The 11588-nt window shown below is 43.4% G+C and overlaps 1 long non-coding RNA gene across 1 annotated transcript; it reads left to right on the plus strand.

Annotated features, from left to right (window-relative positions):
• The first annotated feature begins 10272 nt into the window (after positions 1-10272).
• On the plus strand, positions 10273-10905 carry LOC120047682. Its single transcript, XR_005476912.1, has 3 exons — positions 10273-10486; positions 10594-10698; positions 10817-10905. It is a non-coding gene; the product is annotated as an uncharacterized LOC120047682 (long non-coding RNA).
• The last annotated feature ends 683 nt before the right edge of the window (positions 10906-11588 follow it).

Here is an 11588-nt window from a genome sequence, read left to right on the forward strand (position 1 = left end):
CTAGTGGAAGCTTTAGGAAGTGCAATATGACCAATATCCCACTGTATCTTCGATAGGCAATGAGTTGAAAACCTACAAACCTCAGATTTCCCACTTCCTGGTTAGATTTTTTCTCAGGTTTTTGCCTGCCATATGAGTTATGTTATACTCACAGACATCATTCAAACAGTTTTAGAAACTTCAGAGTGTTTTCTATCCAAATATATTAATACTAATAATATGCATATCTTAGCTTCTGGGACTGAGTAGCAGGCAGTTTACTCTGGGCACCTCTGGGCACCTTATTCATCCAAGCTACTCAATACTGCTCCCAGCCATAAGAAGTTAAGAAGAAAAGAAATGCATTACCTCAAAATTCTCAGAACACTGAACATTTATCTGTCATCAGCCTCTCACCCCTCCAGCGTCTCCATTACTCTGCTGTCTCCTGGAGTCAAGTGGACATCTACATCTACCTACTCTGACTCTATGGCCTCATCTAGTCATAGTCAGTCATTTACTGCAGCTTCACAAAAGATGATAAAAACTTGAGCACTGTAAATCTTTTTTATTATTATTAGACAGAAAGAAAACACCATTAGCCTTACGGTTCAGTTGAGTTTAAACAAATTATTTCCAGCTTTATGGCACAGTTTAGCCTCTCTTTTCAGTTTTGTCCCAGTACCAACCCTATTGTGTTTTCAGAGTAAACTGATTAGATACTAAGGTAATCGCCAGTGATGCAATTGATTACTAGCATGGTGGGTCATTTCTTATCAACATATTGGCTATGTGATTCGGTATCATCACTCTACACACATGACCTTCTGTCATGGTTGAGGTGTGTGTCTAACGGAGGCCTCCACTCCGTGTTGAGACTTAAATGTTCTTTAATGAACATAATTACCACAGACTCAGAGCTCTTTGGCAGCACACTGCTTTAGTGACTGAATGAGCGTCCTTTCCTCTCTCTCCCCAAGTCTTTCTTATTCTAAATGCCATTTGCAAATGCTATGCAGGGCGACTTAAAAATCAATTTCCCACTTCACTTCCCTGTTCGAAGTCCATTCGTCTTGCCCGTTATTCCTATGTTTTGCATATCGATTTGCTGCTGCCTGCTCCTGTCCAGGCGGTATGTTCTGGGCATTCCGGGGCTGAAGGGGACCTTCAGAGGGAAGCGGTCGGTAATGGAATCCTCTCCTCGTTATCCTCCATGTCCCTGGGATATAACCATAACTGGAGAGACCAGGCCAGACTGGACCAAACTGGAGCAGATTAGAACAAACCAGACCAGAAACAAAGCAGACCAAACTAGACTGGACCAGAACAGGCCAGAACAGAAACAAACCAGACAAAACCAAAACAGACCAGACCAAACCAGACTAATCCAGACTGAACCAGACTTGTACAAAGGAATATGTTTTCTACATCATTCTGGCATTGTTGAACAGAATGTGAATCATTGGTCAAGAGCTCCCACATTTCCTGGAGTGCCGGTGATGCTGGGAACACAGTTACAGACAGACAGACAGACAGACAGACAGACAGACAGACAGACAGACAGACAGACAGACAGACAGACAGACAGACAGACAGACAGACAGACAGACAGACAGACAGACAGACAGACAGACAGACAGACAGACACACACACACACACACACACACACACACACACACACACACACACACACAGACACAGACACAGACACAGACACACACACACACACACACACACACACACACACACAGATACACACACACAGATACACACAGACACACAAAGACACAGACACACAGACACACACAGACACACACACACACACACACAGTGACAGGTAGGTACATGGGATTTGGGATCGATATGTTGAGTGTGGAGCTAACAAGCCAAGTGGCTATATTTAGCCTGCAGACACCTGTCAGGTTGAGACAGGCAGAGGGGAGCACTCCCACCTGCAGAGAGCCAACGAACCTCACCTCTTTGTCATACAACTTGCCATGCAACCTGTTCTGCACTCAGAAACCCTGTCCACCGCTCAGGTGAGGGGAGAGTACCTCTACACATCTACAGAGCATGTGGGATTACTGTGATGGAGAAAGCATTTAGAGGGTATTTAGAGGATATTGAATAGAATAAGGGAGGAAGCTGAGGCTGAGGAGAGAGAGTTTGTGTCTATGTGTCTGTGTGTGTGTGTGTGTGTGTGTGTGTGTGTGTGTGTGTGTGTGTGTGTGTGTGTGTGTGTGTGTGTGTGTGTGTGTGTGTGTGTGTGTGTGTGTGTGTGTGTGTGTGTGTGTGTGTGTGTGTGTGTGTGTGTGTGTGTGACATAAAATGATCATAGGTTAAAGTGATTGAGACTGAGAATTGGCGTTACATTTGGTGTGTGTTTGTGGGTGGGTGGGTGGGTGGCAGCATGAGCTTTTCCTTCCACTCACATCTCCATTATAACGTAGTAAAACTGACATCATGTTTATATAAATGTCACTTCTCCTCTATTCATGTGTAATAAATACTAGTGTGTGTCTGCTGCTGTTTGTGATCCTTGATTCATTACCATCATTAATGACATTTTCTAGATAATGATCCCGAATGAATGGGCTTCAGATGCTTTGCTGTTATGGTGTTTTAATGATTATTTCACTACGTTAATTGAAATACAGAGCTGAAAAGAGATCAGTTTTGAATAGAGACACATACAGACACACTGCACAAACTACAAGTGCGCACGCACATGCGTGTGTATGTGTGAGCTAGCATGCATGCATGTGTGTTTATGTGTATGTGTTCATATATATATATATAGTACGGTTTCATGCAGCCAAGTTTATTTCATAATTTGGTGTGATTCCAGCCTGAGCTGTGCTGTATCATGCCTGGAGCTGGCGTTGTGGTCCGTGACCAACAGAGAGAGCTGCCTGCCTGCTGATGGAGGATGTGTGTGTCAACCAGGGTACTCCTTCATTTCTCTCCTACTATGAGAGAAATCAGCTCTGTTGGGTATCTACAGTGCATCCTGTCCACCCAACCAACCCACACCATACCATCACAACAGCCCAGAGGCCTTCACTTTCCCTTCAGTCAAGAGTTTAATGGTACTGCTAGGAGAGAATTTACATAGAAAAGTGTTTATGGTTTTTCAGTATATATCTTAGTGCAATGCTATTGGGAAAATAACCAAATATTTTACAAAGCTTGGTAAACAATCCTCAAAGTACACTGTCCATGTTCTTCCAATATCCACTGCTATAAGTTAGTGTTGGGAACATCAATTAGAGCTTCATGCATTTCTCATGATTAATTTAGCTCTTATCAACAAATTCTCGGAAAGGATCTTAGAACAGAAACAATTATGAGTAATTGATTTGTGCTTAGCGTGATGGAACAGGCAGCGTAAAGGACAGAGGCTTTATGCACTATACGACAACATGGATGCAACACAAAGTGCATTTTGTTATTTTGTATTATATGAGGGGGACTATATTTCACAAGGCTGTTATGTTCATATAGGTATTTGTGAAGCAAGTTTTAATTATGTGTGTTTGTCTTTGGGTGTGTGCATGCATGTGCGTGCCTGTGTATACTCTTGTGCTGCCTGTGTGTACTGGGGCTCTAGGGGACAGTAGTGAGCAGAGAAGGGGGAAGAGAGAGCGACTGGGACCGGGGTGGCCGGGTTGCCAGGTGGCCGGGTTGCCAGGTGGCAGGGTAGACCTAGCTCAGCTCCTCCATGGCCTTGAAGCAATATAAAGTATTTTCACCCAATCAGCGTAGACATAATTGCATAAGAATAATATGGATTTCCTGTCACTCCTGCACGTTATGAAGAGAGCCAGGGATTTTTACGCACTTGTGTATTTTTACAACATCACAACTGTGTGATTAAACCATCAACAGACGTCCCTATGGGCGATAGGACTCAGACATGAGACAAATGGATGTGTGAAAAGTTGAGTTATAGACAGAAACACAATAGGAGTGAATATGGAAAACCATATTATCACACACATCCAAGGCCTTTCGTCACATTGACACACACACACACACACACACACACACACACACACACACACACACACACACACACACACACACACACACACACACACACACACACACACACACACACACACACACACACACACACTCACACACACAACTGATGAAACTGATGAAGCCCAGACTCTGCATTCTACATCTTTTCATAGAGTTGGCATATTACAGTCGCGTCAGGAACCTGTATCTACAAAAGGATGTAAATAACAATATTTTATTCCCACCTGATTTACGATCATAATGTCATAATGTAATGAATTGCTGATGTAATGGATGTGGGCCCTGGCACGGGAACCTGATGACAGCAGCAATTACAGAAACACTTTGAAAAGTTCCTGGAGGTGGAAAAAATATACTGTAGCCAGGATCAATAGTATAAAACCTCAGCTCACTCAGACAGCTCAGAGAGTTGGACAGGTTTCATCTCTCAATCCATATAGCAGAGCCCTATATGCAGGGAAACACAGCAAAAAGAAAACATGTGAGGGGAGTTTGTATTGTATTGTATACATTAATTTATTGTGAATCTAGGAGAAATACATAGTTCAGTCAGCCTTACACTCCTAGACAGAAGGGTTCCAGAAGGGTTTTTCATCTGTTCCCATAGGAGGACCCATTTTGGTTCCAGGTAGAAAGAACCATTTTGTGTTCCATATAGAACCCTCTGTGTAAAGGGTTCTACATGGAACTCAAAAGGGTTCTACATGGAATTCAAAAAAAATCTAGCTGGAACCAAAGGGGTTCTACCTTGAACCAAAAAGAGTTCTTCAAAGTTTTCTCCTATGGGGACAGCTGAAGAACTCTTTTAGATTCTAGATAGCACCTTTTTTTCTAAGAGCGTAACATAATGAAATCTGTTCATGATCACAATCCTGACATGACATTTCCCTAATGAAATATAATCCTGTCATGATGTATGACCACTACTTGGATATTTCTACTTATAACAGCATGCAATCCTCTCAACCCTGTCTGATAGCCAGGTCCTAAGGAAGGGATCTGTTAATGACTCATATCTGATTAGTCATTTGGGAGCAGCTGTGGAGCGTTTGATTGGTGCGTGGGGCTGGAAAGCCTGTGTGTCAGGTTGTGCCCTCTCTAACCTGCCTGTGTGTGTGGCCCTCTGTTGATCCATGTCTAGTTGGTCAGGGAGGGAAACCATCTGGTACCTGGTGACTATTAGAGTGCTTTCTGGGATCAGTGTGAGTCGAGGCATCATATGGGATGCAAGACACATCTCGGGCGGAGCTGACAAGCTATATAAAGTCAAAAAGAAAGGCTGCAGCCGAAACGCGTCAGATTTGTTGTTTTGTTTCTATTGATCATTCCATACAAATAAAGGCATTTCAATTAATTATATGAAGAGTGCCTTGGTCCTCCTTTCTTTTTGATGACCAATTTACCCCTTTTACCGAAGAGCACCTTCTGTCTACCAAATGTACTATTGTGTACCTTAGTAGCGCTTCCCTTCCTCCTCTTTCTACTAGCTATATAAAGTGTTTGGGATTATTCTCTCTTTCTCTGGCTGTCTCCAGTTATCTATCCAGTCTTTCTTTCCGGTTCCTGCCTTGATTTCCTCAATCACATTTCCTCCCCTTTCTCCTGCCCCACCCTCTCTCCTCACCCTCTTCCCCTCTCTCTAGTTTATTTTGGTGCTGCTCCCCAGGGCCTCTGTGTAATGTGGTTACCCCGTCACCTGTACCACATCTCTGAGGTGTTTTGTTTGTGTTGCTGTTCCAGAGATATCTGTATTTGTTTGTGTTTCTCTATGAATCCCTGGACACAGACTGAACCATGTATCACTGAGTAAGATGTAGATTATCAGCAAGGGGACTTCAGTGGCGGACTTTACCTTTCTCCCTTCTGTACATTTAACAAGGCATTCACTCACATTCCCACATACTGCTGCTCACTTAAACCCATTATTGTTGCTGTAAAGGCCCTGGTATGACAGATAAGGACTAGGCTATATATGCCATCGATACCGGGGAGCTGATCAACATAAAGTGGCAACACTCTTTCTCTCTTGTTCTCTCTCGTTCTTTCTCTCTCTCCCTCTCACCCCTCCTGTTCTGTGCTCAGTTTAACTTGTTCTCTCTCGTTCTTTCTCTCTCTCCCTCTCACCCCTCCTGTTCTGTGCTCAGTTTAACTTGTTCTCTTTCGTTCTTTCTCTCTCTCCCTCTCACCCCTCCTGTTCTGTGCTCAGTTTAACTTGTTCTCTCTCGTTCTTTCTCTCTCTCCCTCTCACCCCTCCCGTTCTGTGCTCAGTTTAACTTGTTCTCTCTCGTTCTTTCTCTCTCTCCCTCTCACCCCTCCTGTTCTGTGCTCAGTTTAACTTGTTCTCTCTCGTTCTTTCTCTCTCTCCCTCTCACCCCTCCTGTTCTGTGCTCAGTTTAACTTGTTCTCTTTCGTTCTTTCTCTCTCTCCCTCTCACCCCTCCTGTTCTGTGCTCAGTTTAACTTGTTCTCTCTCGTTCTTTCTCTCTCTCCCTCTCACCCCTCCCGTTCTGTGCTCAGTTTAACTTGTTCTCTCTCGTTCTTTCTCTCTCTCCCTCTCACCCCTCCTGTTCTGTGCTCAGTTTAACTTGTTCTCTCTCGTTCTTTCTCTCTCTCCCTCTCACCCCTCCTGTTCTGTGCTCAGTTTAGCCTCATTCCAATTTTCCAACTACTATTTGTTTTCTCTTCTAACTTATTTTTTGTTTGGGTCTCACAAAGGATCTCTGAGCATGAATCTTTGAGCAGTTTAGACCGCTGTATAGTGAATAATGCAGGGCACAGTCCGATGCTCCCCAGGCGACTTCACATTGCCTGAATGGATGAGTGCTCCAGCTGAACACACACACACACATTCACCTTCTACACGCCTTCTCCACAGGGAGCGGGGGAGTAACAACTCACACACACATTCACCTTCTACACACCTTCTCCACAGGGAGCGGGGGAGTAACAACTCACACACACATTCACCTTCTACACACCTTCTCCACAGGGAGCGGGGGAGTAACAACTCACACACACATTCACCTTCTACACACCTTCTCCACAGGGAGCGGGGGAGTAACAACTCACATACAGGAAGCAACATAGGATGTGTGTCATCTCCTTAAGCATATTTCTGTGTGTGTGTGTGTGTGTGTTTTTGTTTGTGCTGGGGGGGTTGCCTTATTTTAAATTCAAGGCATCTATTCAATATCCAATAGCTCTTAAATGCCTGTAAGAAAGTTAAAGGCCACCCAGCATCCTCACCATTTGACCCTCTTCTGACCCTATGAATGACTTCAGAACTGGACGTGCCTGCCCTGAACGAATCTAATACCCATTATAACAACTTCTAAGATGTCCATTATACATTAAAGCAAAGTAACATTTGAGTGCTCTGCCTTTTTCTGGTAGCCTCATTAGGAAGACGAGATCAAACGCTGAGGCGTTGTGGATAAACACTCAGGGAAGCTAATCCTCCCAGTCTATGGCGTCTTAGGCCTTCAGCAATAATCAAAGACCACAGGTAGGAGAAGAACAAATCTAGCACTGAGATTAGTAGAAGAGCTGTGAAATGAAAGGAAGAAGATCGGAGTATAGAAGGGGAAACACACTTATTAACACAGGGGATCAAACATGCTCTCAGCTGGGAAGGCCCAGGAAGCTTGTCGAGCTGAAGCTCATGTCCGCACGCACACACACACACACACACACACACACACACACACACACACACACACACACACACACACACACACACACACACACACACACACACACACACACACACACACACACACACACACACACACACACACACACACACACACACACACACTGTCTGTGTGTGCACCGTGTACATGTGTGTGAGTTGGTGTTTCTGCCTAGTGTGTTATCTCCGAGGGAGAGAGCTTTACGTAATATGACCTAGAGGAATTCCATTAGCTTCTCTACACGTGGAGCGTTAGAGAGATTAAAGTAGATGTCACACGTCAAAATTTGATGGATGACCCTATGTGAACCTATGTGACCGCTATGTGAACCTAAGGGGCTGCCTGTCAGGACATCCTGATGGTTAGGTGGGGGTCTTTGGGTAAGGGTCCAGTTGTCAGGTCAACCGGTAATGATTTATGACCCAAGCCTGATTTATGACCCTATGTAATGATTTATGACCCTATGTCATGTAGAAGGGTGCATGTCAATATTTGGGTTTCAGGTCAGGACATCGTGGTGGTTAGGGGGGTAGGGTTGAGTAAGTGACCAGGTGTCAGGTCAACCTGTTTCTCACGGTTTGGGGGTGGTTAATGCCCCTTATAAAGCGGCTGAACAATACCTGTTTAAGCCTGTACATGATAACCCCCCTGAATATTAAACAAAAATGACACCTATGCCAATTTTAGGGATGTTATGCACGGCTTGTCATGAACCCAGTGACCAAAGCCTTGAAAAAGTTCTGTGTGAAGCTCCAGAATGTTTTAAAGGATTTTTGGGTACGAGTGAGGGCCACATGTCTTACATATTCCACCCGGAGGATTCTACGGTAAAGATATTCACAGACAGTGGACCCAAACCCCTTTATCAGGCAAAACCTGGGAGTTTTCCCCCGGCTCTGGGGATGAGAGAATGGCTAAACATCAGGCTGGCGCTTTGTAAAATTGAACAGGTCCTGAGTGGTACAAATGTGCCAGGATATGCTTTGGAAGAACAGGTCTGCGGCCGCAGTGATCTCAAGGCTCTAAGAATTGCTTCAATGGACTATAGCCCTGACAACAAAGTGACAATTTTAGCCTGTGACCTTTATGATAAGTCTAATGCTACAAAGTCTGTCAATTCTCCTGTAGCTTCCAGAGCACGCAAACATGTAAACTTTTTTATTCCTGTGTTTAGTTTTAAATGGGTGGATTATCCAATTTTCATAACCCTTATGAATAAGCTGGACATTCTCTTCCAAAATGGTGAACAGTTACAGCGCTGGGCGAGGCTTTCCTTGAGACAGAGTCAAGACCAAAAGGCCAGACGTCGGATCTACCCCTGGAGTGAAAACTTACCAAGTGTTGCTGAGCCTGGCAAGAGATCCCGGCATTTTGATGACCAACTGGACACTGACAATGGGGGGTGGTTGCATCAGATCCCTGGATCTGTAAGAACGGCATTGTAAAATACCTTAATAATGTAAGGCTATAAAATGTATGTACTAAATATTTTGAATGAAATAAATGGTTTTAAAACCAGAATCTTACCATGTCAGGAACTCTCGCGTTTGTTCACTCTTAGCGCAGTCGGTCCCTGAGAAAAAAACTTGCGCAATGTGCGCGCGTGTGTGTGTGTGTGTTTCAAAAACAGAGAAAAAAGGGTCGGGTGTGTTTGTTAAAAAAATACCCTTGCATCTGCGCTCAAGGCTCTCTATGCATGGGGGTCGTTTGAAACCAAGGTTTACACTATCTGGCAAAACAGATGCCTAAAAGTCATTCAGCCCAGCGATGTCGAGACCTCCCCACCCCAGCATCTAGATGCTAGCCCCCGGAGATTTTAGAATATCAAAAAGATACCTAATGTTTAGACACCCCCCCAATACCCTATGTTTGAACCAAATGGCAGGTGTTTGAACCACATGTCTTAGGCTTCAAAGATAACTTTGAGGCGGTTTTAGCGCGAAAAAATACGACACCACTAGAGTCAGACGGCTACAAAAGCTATGCAAAACAGGTCCCCCTGTTAGCCTCGTTTTAGCGCAGTTACCCTACAGCATTCCCCCCAGGAATAGTTATCGGACGGACCCCGTTAAAAAAGATAATCTGGGAAAAACCTCCTCATGGATATTTCTGAAGGTTAGTTCTTGAAATAAATATTTACATATGCTATATATTAGATTTGTTTGTTCTGGGGAATTGTTTGAAAACGTTGTATGTTATAGAAATATTAAACAGGCCTTAGGGCCCGGATTCTTAACGTATAAAATGTCAATATTAGCTAAAATGATTAGAGCTTTAATATTATCTAATGTTTTTTTAGATTCTCAAACCTTCACGCAGATTCTCCGAGATATAAATGAGCTCGAACCGGCCGTAGGGTCTCCGGAACAAATTGCTTACATCCCAACGCCGACCCTGAATTGTAGTAAGTAAGATCCAAGAATTCCGTAAGAATATTTATACCTTAAAAACAAAAAGTGTCGGCATCTTATATTAAAAGTTATTTTATGTGTTTACAGCGGAAATACCTCCGAGAAGGGATGCCATAGGTAGTCTACACGGTTTCTGTGAAGGATATGCCTACGAGACAATTTTGCCCTACTCCCAGGATGTATTTACACACAAGCCGCAAACAGAGACTTTAAACGGCAGGTCAACTCCCCTGAGCCAGGACCGTTGGGCGCCCCCTATTAAACACCAACGGACAATCAGTGCCCAGATCCACAGGTCCGCTTCACCCGAACAATACTACTGGGCGGGTATTCACGAGACAGCGTTACAAGGACAAGGTATGAATCAATTATCATTTATATATATATTTTATTTTTATGCCTGAATATATAAAATAATATGTTTAAACATGGCCTAATGCTGTTTTTTTTTTTTTTTATTTCAGGCTCACAAGCTACAGACCAGGCAGATGCTATAATTAGGGTTGCCCAAAGACATGTTCCCGAGTTCTCAGAGCTTCTTCAGAACAGCCCTCTTCAAAAAAGCCGAGGTATTTAATTAATGTATTGTTAATATATAGGCTTATATCTGAAATGTATTTTACATTTTTATCAAACATATTTTAGGGTTAATAACCTATTTTTCTGTATGTATTATTTTTAATGCAGACTCCTCGCCGGCTTATAAAGACATCCAAGAAGCTACACATCTAGATCCCGAGGAGGCGCCAAAGACCCCAGTCACCAGAACAGCGAAGCCTGATGATTTCAAAGTTTTAAATGACATTTCTGAGGTAGACGATTTGATGTTCTGTGAAGTGGCCAACCTTATTGAAACGGCCAATTCTGGTGGGGCAACAGCCTCTTGTGAAATAGACCAAGCCGTGCTTTTCAAGGCTTTTACACAGGGTTTAAAATCACGAAAGGCTTTACTTCAACGTCGTATGGGTATTCTATTCGAACATCAATACAATCAGGATGTGTCATTCTGGCGTAGAGAGCTTCCCCGCATGTTAAACAACAGTAGGGTTAAAACAAGCAAATACCTCCGTTAAAAAACACATATGTAAAAAACACAAGCACACACATCCTTAAGTAGAGAAATGGCGCCCCCTATAGACCTAAGCGAGACAATTGAAACCCTCTTAGCGGAAATCCCTACAGAGCTCCAAGATATAATTAACCATATGAATGATTCTGGGCTAATTGACATAGGGGCTATAGATGAAAACCTATTATCCCAGATTCCCTCCGAACTCATTGAAATTATTACACGTATGAATGAGTCAGGGTCTGCCGATGAAAACAGGTTATCACAGATACCCGAATCAATCATATCTTTAATTACCCTGATGAACGAGAGCCCTAGGTTTAATTCTGCACCCCCTACACCTCTAAGCCATCCTTTAACACCCATGTTCGAAGAGTCTGAAACCCAATA

This window comes from Salvelinus namaycush, chromosome 5 (assembly GCF_016432855.1).
Source record: "Salvelinus namaycush isolate Seneca chromosome 5, SaNama_1.0, whole genome shotgun sequence".
Lineage (NCBI taxonomy): Eukaryota > Metazoa > Chordata > Actinopteri > Salmoniformes > Salmonidae > Salvelinus > Salvelinus namaycush.